This window comes from Hyla sarda, chromosome 1 (assembly GCF_029499605.1).
Source record: "Hyla sarda isolate aHylSar1 chromosome 1, aHylSar1.hap1, whole genome shotgun sequence".
In the NCBI taxonomy this organism is placed as follows: Eukaryota; Metazoa; Chordata; class Amphibia; order Anura; family Hylidae; genus Hyla; species Hyla sarda.
The window spans coordinates 383,201,831-383,218,645 of NC_079189.1; the positions used below are offsets into that span (position 1 = coordinate 383,201,831).

Sequence of the window (16,815 nt, forward strand, 5' to 3'; positions counted from 1 at the left end):
GTCTGTGTTCACACACAGCTATTGGATTGGCTGTGTGTGAACAGTTTTATGTTCCCTGGTCACGGAATAGTTAATTTCTCTGGTTTGTTCAGCCTCAGCCTCTGTTGTCCAATAGCCTTTAGGGTGTGTCTATATAAGGTCAGCTCAGCCTAGCCTCAGGGCTGGTGATTCTGTTAGGGACCGACCGGAGGGACATGGAGAGTGAGCCCTAAACTGACCCTAAAACAGCTCTCCCTGCCTACTTGCCCATCCACCCTAACCGGTGGATCAACAACTGGGCGCTAGTCCCTTCCTGAACTAGAGTGCAGGGGCCTAATAAAAACACATACTAATAAATAGTTGGTCACAAACCAGAAAAGTAACAGGAACATAGAACTCTATAAAAGATTAAGTTCAGAGGACACTGTCAGCAGACATGAACAGAGGACACTATAGATCAGTAGGCATGTACACAACTCTAAAGATCTTAAATCAAGATTTAATAAACATATAGAGTTCAAAACACCAGACAGGAAAACGGATAAGTCAACAGACTTTAGGAACAGACAGGAATATAGCATAATCCCCCAGAACATTCAGTAGACACAAAGTCCCCATGGACCAGAAACAGGGATCTATCGCTAATCAGGAATATTCACATTCCCCATGCAAAACCTCCAGTAGACGCAGGAATAACAATACACTCTGAGTCCCCACGGACAGGTAACAGGGATGCCTAGTTACAACTCAGAAAAACGGATACAACAGGATATATTTATAGAACACTGTTCACACTGAACCCAAGACAGAAATAGCAATCCCTCAGAACAACTCCAGTAGATAAGGAGTCCCCATGGAGTGGTAACAGGGATGCAACATAGGACACTGTTCACACTGGACACACAAATTGGACACTCCACTCCACGAACGAAGTAGCCATTAATAATAAATCCAAATAGACTACTGGGCAGCGGCACACTCCACAGTGTGGTCAAAAGCTGACCCAGAAGGAAAACAGAAATATAAAACACAGAACTTCTCATAAATGGATACAAGAGAAAACACAGTGTGAACAGACACATAGCAGAAAGGATAAACAAATCCTAAAACTGACTATACAAACACAGCTTAAAATCCACTAAGAGCATGCCACCTAACCATGGCTAAAACCAGAACATACAAGGTGCATGCTAAAACAGAGATATTGATGAAAAGCTCAAATAAGAAGTGTATTACCCAAAGCCTCCATTAGCAGCATGGCAGTAGCAAGTCAGGATATAATGAAGTCCAAATGAAATATCACCAGCCCTTAGGCTAGGCTGAGCTGACCTTAAGTAGACACACCTTACCATCGAGACCTTTTGCAATATCAGTAATGAAGATATTAAACCAAATTGGTCCCAGTACAGATCCCTGAGGTACTCCACTGGTAACAAGACCTTGCTCTCAATATACTCCATTGACTACAACCCTCTGTTGTCTGTCACTCAGCCACTGCCTAATCCACTCAACAATATGGGAGTCCAAGCTCAATGACTTTAGTTTATTGATAAGTCTTCTGTGTGGCACAGTGTCAAAAGCCTTACTAAAATCTAGTCTACTGCCCCTCCGCCATCTATTATTTTAGTCACCCAGTCAAAAAAATCAAAATGATTTGTTTGACATGATCTCCCTGATGTAAACCCATGTTGTTTTTCACCTTGCAAACAATGGGATTTTAGATGTTCCACAATCCTATCCTTTAGTAGGGTTTCCATTGATTTCTCCACTATTGATGTCAGACTTACTGGGCTATAGTTGCTTGATTCCTCCCTACTACCTTTCTTGTGAATGGACACGACATTTGCTTATTTCCAATCTTCCTTGATGACTTCTGTTACCAGTGATTGGTTAAATAAATCTGTTAACCGTTTTTTAGCTCACCATTAAGCTCTTTTAATAATTTTGGATGTATCCCATTTATACCTCACAAGTGTTTGGAAGAGTGGGCCGTAAAAATCAAACATTTTTACTAAAAAAAATTTATTTTCACAAGGGGTAATGGGAGAAACTGGGTTTCAAATTTTGGAGGCCTTTTTCTTGTATGAAAACAACCCATATGTGGACATAAACTGCTCTGCGGGCAACAGGGATCATAAGAGAAGGAGCAATATTGGGTTTTTGGAGAGAGAATTTAGCTGTAATTGAAGTTGGGGGGCCATGTGTGTTCTCAAAGCCCATGTTGTGCCAGAACATGTGACCCCATTTTGGAAAATACACCCTTCAAGGAATGTAATAACGGGTGCAGTGACCATTTACACCCCACTGGCGTTTGACAGATCATTGGAACAAATTTAAAATTTTTCATTTCACAGACCACTGTTCCAAAAATCTTTCAGACATCAATGCTCTCTGCCCCCTCTGTTAACCCCTTAAGGATGCAGCTCATTTTGGCCTTAAGGACGCATAAAATTTTATTTTTACGTTTTCATTTTTTCCTCCTCGCCTTCAAAAAATCATAACTCTTTTATATTTTCATCCACAGACTAGTATGAGGGCTTGTTTTTTGCGCGGCCAGTTGTCCGTTGTAATGCCATCACTCACTTTACCATAAAATGTATGGCGCAACCAAAAAAATACTATTTGTGTGGGGAAATTAAAAAGAAAACCGCAATTTTGCTAATTTTGGAAGGTTTCGTTTTCACGCCGTACAATTTATGGTAAAAATGACATGTGTTCTTGATTCTTTGGGTCAATATGATTAAAATGATACCCATGATAATATACTTTTCTATTACTGTTGTGCTTAAAAAAAATCACAAACTGTTTAACCAAATTAGTACATTTAAGATCCCCCTATTTTGAAGACCTATAACTTTTTCATTTTTCCATATAAGCGGTGGTATGAGGGCTCATTTTTTGCGCCGTGATCTTTACTTTTTATTGATACCATAATTGCTTATATAAAACTTTTAATACATTTTTTATAAATTTTTTGGGGAATAAAATGTAATAAAAAAGCCGCTATTTTGGACTTTTTTTTTTTTTACGTTCACGCAGTTCACCGTACGGTATCATTAACATTTTATTTTAATAGTTCAGATATTTACGCACACGGCGATACCAAATATGCATATAAAATATTTTTTTAACACTTTTTGGGGGTGAAATAGGGAAAATGGGGCAATTTTCATTTTTATTGGGGGAGGGTTTTTTTCACATTTTCTTTACTTTATTTTTAGTTTTTTTTTACTTTTATTTTTACACTTTAACCCCTTAAGGATGCAGCCCTTTTTCACCTTAAGGACTGAGCCCTTTTTCTCAATTATGACCACCGTCACTTTACGAATTAATAACGCGAAAACGCTTTTACCGAATATTCTGAGATTGTTTTTTCGTGACATATTCTGCTTTATTTTGGTGGTAAATTTTCGGCGTTAATTGCATCCTTTTTTGGTGAAAAATCCCAAAATTTCATGAAAATTATTAAAATTTAGCATTTTTCTAACTTTGAAGCTCTCTAATTGTAAGGAAAATGGATATTCCAAATAAATTTTATTTTTCTTCACAAATACAATATGTCCACTTTGTGTTGGCATCATAAAATGGACATAATTTTGCTTTTTGAAAAAATTAGAGGGCTTCAAAGTAGAGCAGCAATTTTCAAAAATGGCATGAAAATTGCTAAATCTGAAGGGACAGATGTAACAGAACTACAACTCCCAGCATGCCTGGGCAGTCGAGGCATGCTGAGAGTTGTAGTTTGGCAACATCTGGACCCCCCTGGGCGATATTATGAGATGGCTGCTGTTAGATAACAGCAGTCATTGCGTCCGGAGACGCGGTGATCACAGAACTCAGCGAACTCAGTGACACTTAGCAGCGCCGTACATTTACGGCGCTCGTCATTAAGGACCCTATAGGGTATGTTCCCAAGGACTGGCACATAGCAAATGTGGTGCCATTATTAAAAATGGGGTCAAAATGCAAACCTGAATACTAAACCCCTGAAAGTTTAACCTCTATTTTGGGTAAATTGTCTAAAAGTACAGTAAGTATTTTCATTTATTGTTATACCATGAGAGTTGAGCATTACTGATTTGTAAGTTTTGTCATCTGTTTACACAGGTGTGTTGCTGCATAATGGCCATTGCTGCCGTGGCGGTGTGCCTGTAAGGTGGCGCGACCCAGAGCCAGGTACTAGGGCAGCCAGAATTGGGGCTGCTTTGCCACTGGGCTGTTCCCCCTATGTGCACTGGAGTTGCGGTGGTGGTGATCGCTGCCCATAGCCACTACATGCAGGTACTAGATTTATATGTATGTTGTATGTGCGACCATTTGTTTTTCTCCATTGATATTTCATTAAGAGTGCTATGCCCCTGTAAAGGACCCTATTCCTTGCAGTCTCCCAGGCATCTAACTGGGAGCACATGGTGAGTGAGCTTTGTCATCTGTTTACATCTGTCTTTGATGTGGTGCTGCAGTGGCCATTGCTGCTCTGGCACCATGTCTGTGGGGTGGCGCAGCCCAAAGTGGGGGGGCTAGGTCAGGCATTATTGGGGCTGCTCTGCCACTGGGCCTTTACACCAATGGGCACTGGCATTGCGGCTGTGGTGGTCGCTACCTACCTCCGTTCCAATTTATATTAGGGACGTTAGGAACCCGCTACATACAGGCTGTGACGTGTCTGGCGGGCTGGCACATTATGATGATAACATACACTAACAATCTGTTAGTTTTCTATGTATGCTAAGAACAATAGGATCTTTGTGTGACCATGTCTGTTGTTCCCCATTGGTGTTTGATTTGTAAGTATACTTGTACACATTTTTTTGGTGCACATTATTGTTTTCCATGTATTATGTATTTTCTGCACCACTTTTTGTGTATATATGTTTTTTTGAATTGCTTACACAATTGTTTGTGTGTTTACTTTCCATGCTTACTCTCAGTAGTGCTGTCTTATTTTTTCTTCTTGTTCGTATATTATGCATTATTTGTAACATATATATTTTTATTTTTTTACACCTTTGCAGTTCTAGTGTGCTTTTCTTTGAAGTGCTTTACCAGCAAGTAGCTGGTAAAATGGTGGATGGAAGGCTTGCCTCAATGAGATAAGATTGGAGTTTTTGTCTGGGTTTTGGAGATAAAGTCAGTTCCATGGAACTGTGTTGGAGTTCTGAACCTGATCTCACAGGTGTGTGAGCACGGCCAGAGAGCATCACAGAGGAGTCGCTTTGAACCTGATTAGCTTTTCTGTGGTATGTAGGATACTGATACACTTCACTAAAACAGACTGACCTTGGGACGAAGCGTGCCAAGTTTTGTGTGAGAAGCTCAAACGTTTGTTTATGTAAAGAACCTGATGTGAAGGACATTTACATTTCTGTTACACCGCGTGCTGTAAGGGGAACTTATTGTTGCATGTGAATTATTACAATAAACCCAAGACTACTGAGTTGTTACACCTGCCTGTTGGGGTCTGTTTGCTTGCTGGCAAAACTGTTTGAATGGTCCCACATAGCAGCCCATTGTCCAAAGGGGGCAGAGCACACGGAGTGTGATGTGACTGGACAATGCTCCTTGTTTGCATACACTGTCTGCAGTGCTGGGTCACATTAACTGTGGGGACCTTTGAACCATGTGACTGTCAATGGCAATATGGTGACTGCACTCCTGCACAAGGTTTCCCAGATCCTGTTTACTCCTGAATAAAGGCATGGGGTAATGTGTGTACATGATGATGTAAAAGACTATCCTGTTGCTCTGGTTACCATAGACATTGAGTGAGTTCATGCATCCCACTAAGTGGGCATAGTCAAAGGCTTAATGCATTCAATTATAATAGGATGTGATTTTCCTTTGTTCTGGGAGCTTTGGGATAAAGCCACATCTCCTAGCAGAGCCAGCACTACCATGGGACCCGGTGGGACAATTGGTCCCAAGCAGCAATTTTCAGGGTCGGCACTTTGCTATGTCCATGGTTGGGCCGGCCCTGCCGCTGTGCCGCCGCTGCTCACTGTTCTTAAATGGCCATGGGGCCAAGCTACTTAATAGCACAGCGGCCACTTTAACACAGTGCGCCTGCGTCTGACGAGGGACATCGCGCAAGTGACGTTCCTCCGCAGACCGCGCAGGAGGACGTCAGTGATGTCACTCGTCAGGCTGCCACCAGAGAGAAGAAGTGCTGCGCAGGCTAGGTGAGTGTGTCTGTCTGTGTCTGCCTGTGTCTGTGTGTCTTTGGGGGGGGGGGGGAGCTATGCTACCTAGAGTGAGGAAACTGCTACCTAATGTGAGGAAACTATGCTACCTAATGTGAGGAAACTATGCTGCCTGCCTAATGCTTTTTTTTGGTGGTGGTGGGGGCAGCATTTCACTTTTGGACCCAGGCAGCACAATGTCTTGGGCTGGCCCTGTCTCTCAGTGCTAAGGTTATCCCAGACAAAGATGTCTTGTGTGTGTGAACCTATAAGTAATAATGGTCTGCTCACCAAGGTTGTAGGGAAAATTACTGATGTTCCTGATAATTTTATTCAAGCCCTACTGGTACGAACCGAGGCTGAGACCACAGTGTCTAAACCAGCCTTGCCTCACCTGGAGGTGTTTGGGGCAAATTTTGGTACTGCTAAGTTACAAGACCCCCCACGAAAAAGTTCTTGGAAAAATGTGACTGTTCTTAATGGTGTTCCCCAAGAGTCAGGAGCTGATAACAGGTATCCTTATTTTAAAGTACATAACAGTCTATTCCATTTTGTTACTAAAGTCAACAATGAAGTAGTGGAACAGTTAGTGATCCCAGGGCACTTTAGAAATGTTGTGTCAGATATGGCTTATTCTTATCTTTTGGGGGGACGTCTAGCTAGAGATAATACCTGGGAGGGTATCTTTCAGAGGGTCTATTGACAGGTTGCTATAAAGAAATTGAACACTACATGTAAATCTTGTCATAACTGCCAGTTAAATGCTTCAGTGTCTCCAGCCCTTTGGTGCCCCTCCCTGTCATTGAGGTGGTGTTTGACAGAATTGCCCTCGATATAGAGGTCCAGTCTTCGATATAGTGGTCCAGTCTTCTAGAGGACTTCAATTTATTTTGGTAATCCTTGATTATGCTACGAGATACCCAGAGGCGATTCCTTTCAGTAACACTTCTGCTAAGTGCATTGCTAGTGAGTTGGTTCATATGTGCACTAGAGTGAGTCTTCCCACTAACAGATTACGTTCCAGTAAGTCAGAAGATTGGAAATGAACAAATGTTGTCCCCATTCATAAGAAAGGTAGTAGAGAGGAATCAGGCAACTATTGGCCAGTAAGCCTGACATCAATAGTCGGGAAATATATAGAAACGCTACTAATGGATAGGGTTGTGGAACATATAAAATCCCATGGATGGCAAGATGAAAAACAACATGGGAGATCACGTCAAACTAATCTTATTGATTTTTTGGATTAGGTGACTAAAATAATAGATGGGGAGGTGCAGTAGACACCGCTTATCTAGATTTTAGTAAGGCTTTTGACACTGTCCCACATAGAAGACTTATCAATAAACTTCAGTCATTGAGCTTGGACTCCCACATTGTTGAGTGGATTAGGCAGTGGCTGAGGGGCAGACAACAGAGGGTTATAGTCAATGGGGTATATTCAGAGCAAGGTCTTGTTACCAGTGGGGTACCTCAGGGATCTGTACTGGGACCCATTTTGTTTAATATCTTTATCAGTGATATTGCAGAAGGTCTCGTGGTAAGGAATTGGTCTTTTTGCTGATGACCCAAAGATTTGTAACAGGGTTGATATTCCTGGAAGGATACGCCAAATGGAAAAGGATTTAGGCAAACTAGAAGAATGTTAGACCAGGGGTACTCAACTACTTTTAGTAAGGGTCCGCTTATCCAGTTTTTCCATCAGGTAAAGGTCCGAGCTAAACGCTAAGGCCTGATTCACACAAAGTGACCATACTGATATGCAAGAAAGGTGTGCTCTCTCTTGCAGAAAATGATTGTCCTAAGGCACATGTAATAATAATGAGTGTTTTGGCCTTTTCTAGCCAGGTCTGGCTAATTCTAATTGAGCCATCTGCATTCGTCTGCATCATAGGGGAAGTGCTGGGAGCAGAGTGTTCCCTCTCAATGCTCAGCTATTTGGTTGTATCGGTGTCTTAAAGGAGTTTGTAATTTAAAACAAAAACACCTTTATTCACCTCCCTTGTAACCTCTGGTATCGGCCTCCAGTCTCCTATGGTCTCTACTGAAGATAGCACATCCCATCACCCTTCAGTCAATCACTGGTTGCAGCAGTGCCCCTTCGTAGTCAGTGATTGACTGAGAGAAAATATGACGTGCTCTATGAAAATATGACATCTACAGCTCTATGAAGTGCAGCGTGGTGGAGACTAGGCATGGATATGAGAGGCTATGAGTGAGGAAGGCAAGTAGAAGCTTTTTTTTATTCCATTATAAAGCCTGGGCACATGGTTAGAAAATGATTTTCACCACATAACGCCTTTAAGGCACTAATACAACTGGATGCAGGAAGATCTCATGCAACATTTTTCCAGTTCCCTAAACCGCTAAAAGTAGTGGTACAGATGGTCTGGGTGTGGACTGCGGTGCACCAGTTGAGTGCCCCTGGTGTACATAACAATGTAGTCTGCTATGCTCTTGTATACAGCAAAATTAAATATATAATAATAAAATGGAAGCCAGTGGAACCTAAACGCAAAATGCAGTGGGAACCTAGCCTAAAGGGGAAATCATTTACTTAATGTTTTTCTTTTCATTTTGGGGCATTCATTCACTGCTTTATTTTACTTATTTTTTTATATAGTTTTATTTTTAACTGATTTATTCACTCGCTTTCACATTTATAAACCTTGGGCAGGAGTAATCTGGAGTAATATATATCTAATCCACTATTAGCAGTGATCTCTATACAGTACCATATATTATAATCAACTATAGTACGACATTGAATATAATATTTTTATTGATATTACTATTTTTTGGTTATCCTGACATTCAAACATTTATGCTTAAATATATATATATTTTTAGACACAACTCTTTTGAGTTATATTTTACATCACTTGAATTCCAGATTATATAATATAGATATACATACTTATTGTCCACTACACTTTTTTACCCCACAGATATTATTTTCACATTATAATCATTTATCTCAAATTTGATATATTTCTTACACAACATAATTTATTTTCCACCTTATTTGTTTCAATGTATGGGCCACCTTATTTATTTATATATTATTTATATACTATATATTACACATGTATACATTTTATTCTGATTGCTCAGCCACTGTTTACTTTTTATATATATTTTTATATATTTTATATATCTCTTACACTAAATTCTTCACATTTTCTATATAACATTTTTTATAATATTTTTTATTACATTTAAAAAAAAATGTTTTTACACATCATATTTTTATAGTATATCATATATCATAATTAAATGCTACATTAGACATCTTCTATCAATTTTAGAATCTCCCATTTCTGTTAAGTACTGTTTATCCTTTTTCATTCATAAAATTGTAGTTCTACTATTGTTGATACTGGAAGTGAGGTCATGATTGGTAGGGGAGGGATAATTTACATATATAGGTGAAAGCATCGATTTCTGTCACCTATAATTATCTAAGCTGCTGAGGAAAGGACTGAGGAAAGTCCTGAAACGCGTCCAGTGACCCCCCATACACCATTACTGAGACCACCATATGTGTATCTGCAGACACAAGTCACCACTGTACTTTCAGAACCTCTTGGACTGACATCTGTCAATCACCTCTTCTATCAGCGCGCGCTTTCGGAACCACGAGCGCGCTACCTGGGACTCCATTGTGGGAGGCAGCACAAGTGCTGCAGTCCCCGGCTATATTGCCCACTGCTGTATCGCACCGCTAGTACCGGGAGAAGGCCGAGTCTCCAGCGGTGTGCCCGCACGGCTCTACAGCAGATTGGAATCCAGGGCTGCCAACTATTAGTGAACCGGGAGATCGCAGCATCTCTAACTTACCGGCAAACAGCAGTGCCTCTACAGCACCGGAGATCGCAGCATCTACATTCCGTGGGGACCGGTGAGCATATGCACACTATCATCAAGTAGTATTTTTCCATACTTTTAATGCAATATTAAGTGCTTTAATAACATTCTATGGAATACCAATAAGAGACTGTTATCTGAAGGTCAGTGAAGTCGACTTTGTCATGCATATTGAATTGCTACACTAATTTATATTGAATTGCTACACTATATATAGCAGAAGTGATCATCCAAAGGAGATACTGTTGCAAGGAGTATATACTAAGACATTCACCTCCTTTGAGACATTGTGAACTATTGGAACTTTTTTGCTATTGGATTTGAAAGGAGAAAACTCCTACTAATTCTGAATTGATTGACATTCATTTCCCCTAGCAACCGAATGCACTTTATTGTCATTTATTGATATTTTGACAACTCATTTTTTTATTTGGTCTCAGTAATTATAATATTAATAATATTTTATATTTGGTTTTTATAATAGATTTATACTATTGTTTATTGTTCCTGTTGGCACACAAGGGCCCTGTGTTACACATAATTATTGGCGTACTGGCCCTTTAAATTTCAGAGCTCCGGCACGCGCGCGCCCTTGGAGACGGGGGACATGTGCTCCGGAGCTGAGACACAGTGGAGGAGGTGGCAGAGGAGCGTGGTAAGTGACGGGCCGGGATTCGCATGTAGGCACATCCCGCGATGCGAATCCCAGCCTCGCCGGGAGCAGGGACAATGCGCTCGCGGACGACATGTGCAGCCGGAGCGCAAGCTGTAACAGTACCCCCCCTTTTGGTCTCCCCCTCCTTTTGCGGCTCAGGAATTTCTTGACGAGGTCTTTGTCCAGAATATTGTCCTGTGGCTCCCAAGACCTCTCCTCTGGACCGAAACCTTCTCAATCTACCAGAAAAAAGTGTTTTCCTCTGACGAACTTAGAGTCTAAGATTTCCTTTACATCATACACATCTTAGGTACCAGAGATGGGAGAAGGAGAGATGTCCCTTTGAGAAAAACAGTTGAAGATGGCAGGTTTGAGGAGGAAAACATCAGGAAGGAATTTGGGATCCGGAGAAAAGAGGGAAGATGGAGGGAATAGGCCACAGGATTGAGCCCTTTCTTGACTTTATAGGGACCTAAATAACGAGGACCTAGTTTATAACTGGGTATCTTGAAATGTATATATTTAGTAGATAGACAGACTTTGTCGCCAGGAGAATATTCAGGAGGAGGACGTCTCTTCTTGTGTGCCTGAAATTTCATGCGAGAAGTGCCTGAAGAAGTGAAAGACGTGTCTTTTGCCAGATGGAAGAAAAATTCCATACTTGTTCATCTACAGCAGGAACTCCAGAGGAAGATGACAAAAGGATAAGGAGGACGAGGGTGAAGTCCACAGACCACAAAGAAGGGAGAAGCACCTGTGGAATCGGAATCCTTGTGGTTGTAGGAGAATTCTGCCCAAGGTAGCAGATCGACCCAGTCATCTTGACGTGCAGAAATAAAATGGTGTAGATAGTCCCCCAAAACCTGATTCACCCTCTCGACCTGTCCATTGGATTGTGGATGGTAAGCCGAGGAGAAATCCAACTTAATTTGTAGACATGAGCATAGGGCACGCCAGAATTTAGAGACGAACTGAACCCCTCCATGCAAACAAAATATATGATGAAGAAAAAGCTTGGCAAGCTGTGGTGCTGATGGAAGGCCAGGTAGCGGTACAAAATTAGCCATTTTAGAAAATCGATCCACTACCACCCATATTACAGTATTACCATTGGAAAATGGAAGGTCTGTAATGAAATCCATGGCAATATCGGACCAAGGAAGCTCAGGAACTGGTAAGGGCTGAAGCAGACCTACTGGCTTGGATCGGGGAGTCTTGTCCTGGGCACAGACTGAGCAGGATTGAACAAAAACAACAACATCCTTTTTCAAAGTTGGCCACCAATAATGTCTGGAGATGAGCTGTAGGGACTTAAGAATACCAGGATGGCCGGCCAGAAGAGAAGAATGTCCCCATTTCAAGACTCAGAGTTTCATACGAGGAGATACGTTAGTTTTTCCAGGACGTTGGAGACTTGCTGGTGCTGTAGAAATGAGACGCTCCGGCGATATAATATGCTTTGGAAGAGATTCACCGTCGTGCACATCTGAAGACCTGGAAAGAGCCTCAGCTCGGACATTCTTTTCTGCAGGACGGAAGTGGATGAAGAAGTTGAATCTGGAGAAAAATAAAGACCATTTGGCCTGTCGTGGGTATAGACTATGTGCAGACTGAAGATAAAGCAAATTCTTGTGGTCTGAATAAATTGTGACAGGATGTACCGAGCCTTCCAAGAGGTGACGCCACTCTTCTAAGGCCAGCTTAATGGCTAAGAGTTTGCGATCTCCAATAGTATATAATTTCTCTCCGCAGGGGAGAAGGTTTTAGAGAACAAGCCACAGGTTAAAGCTCTTCCCTTAGTAGATTTTTGTGTTAAAACTGCCCCAGCTCCAACTGAGGAAGCATCCACTTCCAAGAAAAATGGCTTGTTAGGATCAGGTCTAGATAAAACAGGAGCAGAAGCAAAGGCAGACTTCAACTGTTTGAAAGCTTCTTCAGCCTCTGGTGTCCACACCTTTGGATTAGCCGTCTTTTTGGTAAGGGAGATGATGGGAGCTACCAGAGTAGAGTAGTGAAGTATAAATTGTCGATAGTAGTTGTCAAAACCAAGGAAGCGCTGGGTCGCTTTCAAACCAGAAGGTTGAGGCCAGTCCAGAACTGCAGACAACTTGTCCGGATCCATTTGGAGACTTTGACTTGTAACAATATAGCCCAAGAAAGGAGACTGTTTGTTTTTTTCAAAAGGGCATTTTTCAAGTTTGGCATAGAGATGATTTTCACGGAGACGCTGTAAGGCTTGGCGGAGGTGGGAGCGATGAGATTGAATATTGAGCGAATAGATGAGTATGTCATCCAAATATACAACGACACAGGAGTATAGAAGATCTCGAAAAATATCGTTGACGAACTCCTGAAAGACTACTGGAGAATTTCAAGTCCAAATTTCGAGTCCAAATGGCATTACAAGATACTCAAAATGTCCATCACGGGTATTAAACGCAGTCTTCCATTCGTCCCGTTTCCGAATCAAATTATATGCCCCACAAAGATCAAGTTTTGAGAAGATTCTGGCACCTCTCAGGCGATCAAATAATTCAGAGATTAGAGGTAACGGATAACGGTTCTTTACAGTAATTTTATTCAAACCAACGGTAATCAATACAAGGTCGCAAAGAACCTTCTTTATTTCTCAACAAAGAAGAACCCAGCTCCGGCAGGAGAAGAGGACTTCCTGATAAACCCCTTCCGAAGGTTTTCTTGGATGTAGTCTGCCAGAGTCCAGGAAGGCCAGAACGGAGATGATCTCTTTGGAGGGAAGAAGAAGCTGGACTGTCAAATTTAAGCGTAGAGAGGAGGAATTCAGACTTAGGGAGGCCTCTCCTACGAACCCTAGGTGCGAGCGTTTCCCTGTGGCTGAGGGCGCAGAGGACAATACTTAAGGAAGTGGTCTGCACTGTCGCAGTAAAGACAAAGATTTTCGGTTCGTCGGTGAGTCCTTTCCTGCTGGGTCAAGCGAGACCGATCCACTTGCATAGCCTCCACTGTGGGAGGCATCGAAGAAGGTAGTAGGGGTTGGTGAAAGACTGGCGCCAGACGAGGAAAGTGCCAAGGTCGTGCAGATTCCCTTTCTTGTCGTAGTTCCTCTTGTTGCTCAGAGAAACGGATATCTATCCAGTTTGCCAATTGTATAAGTTCGTTCAAGGTAGATGGCAATTCCTGGGCAGCGAGGTCATCGTTAATTTGACTTGATAATCCTCTCTTGAAGGTAGCGCAGAGAGCTTCATTATTCCTGGACAACTCTGACGCCAGGGTTTGGAACCGGATGGCATACTCGCAAACAGTGGAGTTGCCCTGAGAAAGATTCAGCAGAGCCGTCTCTGCGGAGGAGGCTCGAGCAGGTTCCTCGAAGACAATGTAAAATTCCGTCAGGAATGCCTGGAGATTAGTAGTGATGACATCACTGCGATCCCACTGCGGGGTTGCCCAGGCCAAAGCCCTTCCAGATAGGAGACTAAGGACGAAAGCCACCTTTGCACGTTCCATGGAGAACTGATCCGAGTTCAATGTGCTTGGAGCACTGCGTCACAAAACCACGACAGGACTTGGGATCTCCCTCATATTTTTCTGGAAGCGACAAACGGAGCTTGGTCTCGGAGGAGACTGCAGCAACGGGAGGCTGAGGCTGCGGCAGTTGCTGCTGAGCAGAAAGCAACTGCTGCATCATGGCGGATAGCTGGTTAAGCTGCTGTGCCTGCTGGGCCAATTGCTGTGACTGGAGTGCCACGATAGATGCAAGATCCGAGTTATCTGGCAGAGGAACCCCAGTTGGATCCATGGCCGGATCTTGCTTTCACGCACCTGGATGCAGGCTGTCACGAAGCTGGAAGTGGATCTTCCACCTGTGTGGCAGATGACTTGGACCGTATCGGGGAGTCTAAGATGCCACTGGTTTTCCAGAGCCTGCCGCAAGGCAGGAGGGGCTTGCTGCGGCAGGTGACACTCAGGTCGCTACCCCCAACATGGCTCGACCACACAGGTAACTGGGCAAGGTGAGGTACCGAAGGATAAGGCAGTAGCGTAGTCAAATGTAGCAGAAGCTCAAGGCAGGCAGCAAAGGTTTGTAGTCAAAAAACGTAGCAGGAAGGTCTGTATACACGGGAATGGCAAAACAGGCAATGGGAATGCTTTCTCTCTGGCACTGAAGATCCAGCAGAGAAGTGTGGGAGGTGCAGGGACTTATAGAGTAGTGTCAGGTGTTACACATAATTATTGGCGTACTGGCCCTTTAAATTTCAGAGCTCTGGCGCGCGCGCCCTAGGAAACGGGGACACGCATGCCAGAGCTGAGACACAGTGGAGGAGGTGGCAGAGGAGTGTGGTAAGTGACAGGCCGTGATTCGCATGCGGGTGCATCCTGCGATGCGCATCACGGCCCCGCAGGGAGCATGGACAATGCGCTCGCGGCCGACATTTGCGGCCGGAGCGCAAGCAGTAACAGCTCAGTTGAGAATGAGTGCCATTGGGCTTTTGGAGAGAGAATATGGTTGGAATAGAAGTCGGGGCCATGTGTGTTTAGAAAGCCCCCATGATGCCAGAACAGTGGACCCCCCCACATGACCCCATTTTGGAAACTACACCACTCACGGAATGTAATAAGGGGTGCAGTGAGCATTTACCCAACTTGCGTTTGACAGATCTTTTGAACACTGGGCTGCGCAAATGAAATTATTATTTTTTTTTCACGTTAGAACCTGTGGGGTGTAAATGCTCACTGCACCCCAGTGCAGTGTGGGTGGGGGGGTCCACTGTTCTGGCACCATGGGGGCTTTGTAAACGCATATGTCCCCGACTTCTATTCCAACCAAATTCTCTCTCCAAAAGCCCAATGGCACTCATTCTCTTCTGAGCCCTGTAGTGCACCCGCAGAGCACTTTACGTCCACATATGGGGTACTTCCTTACTGAGAAGAAATAGGGCTACACATTTTGGGAGGCTTTTTCCTATTACTCCTTTTGAAAATGAAAAGTTTGGGGTAACACCAGCATTTTAGTGAAAAAAATAAAAAATTTCATTTTTATGTCCAATTTTAACGAAAATTTGTCAAACACCTGTGGAGTATTAAGGCTCTCTATACCCCTTGTTATGTTCTGTGAGGGGTGTAGTTTCCAAAATGGGGTCACATGTGGGTGTTCTTTTTTTTTTTTTTTTTTTTAGCGTTTGTCAGAACCGCTGTAACCAGCAGCCACCCCTGTGCAAATCACCAGTTTAGGCCTCAAATGTACATGGCGCACTCTAACTCCTGAGCCTTGTTGTGCACCCGCAGAGCACTTTATGCCCACGCATGGGGTATTTCCGTACTCAGGTGAAATTGCAATAAACATTTTGGGGGTCTTTTTTTCCTTTTACCTCTTGGGAAAATGAAAAATATGGGGCAACACCAGCATGTTAGTGTACATTTTTTAACAATAACATGCTGGTGTAGACCCCAACTTTACCTTTTCATAAGAGGTAAAAGGAGAAAATGCCTCCCAAATTTTGATTTGTAACAATTTCTACAGAGTATGGAAATACCCCATATGTGGCCCTAAACTGTAGTCTTGAAATACAGCAGGGCTCCGAAGTGAGAGAGCGCCATGCGCATTTGAGGCCTACATTAGGGATTTGCATAGGGACAGACCCGGATGCAAGCATTACACTTGCCTCCTCCAACAAAATACCCTACAGCACTGTTCCCTAAGGGTGCCTCCAGCTGTTGCAAAACTCCCAGCATGCCTGGACAGTCAATGGCTGTACGGCAATGCTGGAGTTGTTATTTTGCAACAGCTGGAAGCTCCGTTTTGGAAACAGTGCTGTACGAGATTTCGTTTTATTATCTATGGGGGGGGGGTTAACTATGTAAGTGTGTGTGTGTGTGTGTGTGTATATGTAGTGTTTAACTTTTTATTTTGTGTAAGTGTAGTGTAGTGTAGTGTTTTCAGGGTACATTCACTCGGGTGGGGGTTCACAGCAAGTTTCCCACTGGGAGTTTGAGCAGCGGCGGAAAATTTGCCTCAGCTCAAACTTGGAGTGGGATACTCATGGAAAACCCCCACCCAAGTGAATGTACCCTGTACATTCACATGGAGGGGGTGACCTCCAGCTGTTGCAAAACTATAACTCCCAGCATGCACTGACAGACCCTGGATGCTTGGAGTTG

General features: G+C 43.0%; 1 long non-coding RNA gene across 1 annotated transcript in view; it reads left to right on the plus strand.

The window, feature by feature from the left end:
* The first annotated feature begins 4,096 nt into the window (after nucleotides 1–4,096).
* LOC130275998 (uncharacterized) overlaps nucleotides 4,097–16,815 on the plus strand; it is a 58,858-nt gene continuing 46,139 nt past the window's right edge. The window contains exon 1 of the long non-coding RNA XR_008844982.1: nucleotides 4,097–4,260. This is a non-coding gene — a long non-coding RNA (uncharacterized LOC130275998). The remainder of the gene's footprint in view (nucleotides 4,261–16,815) is intronic.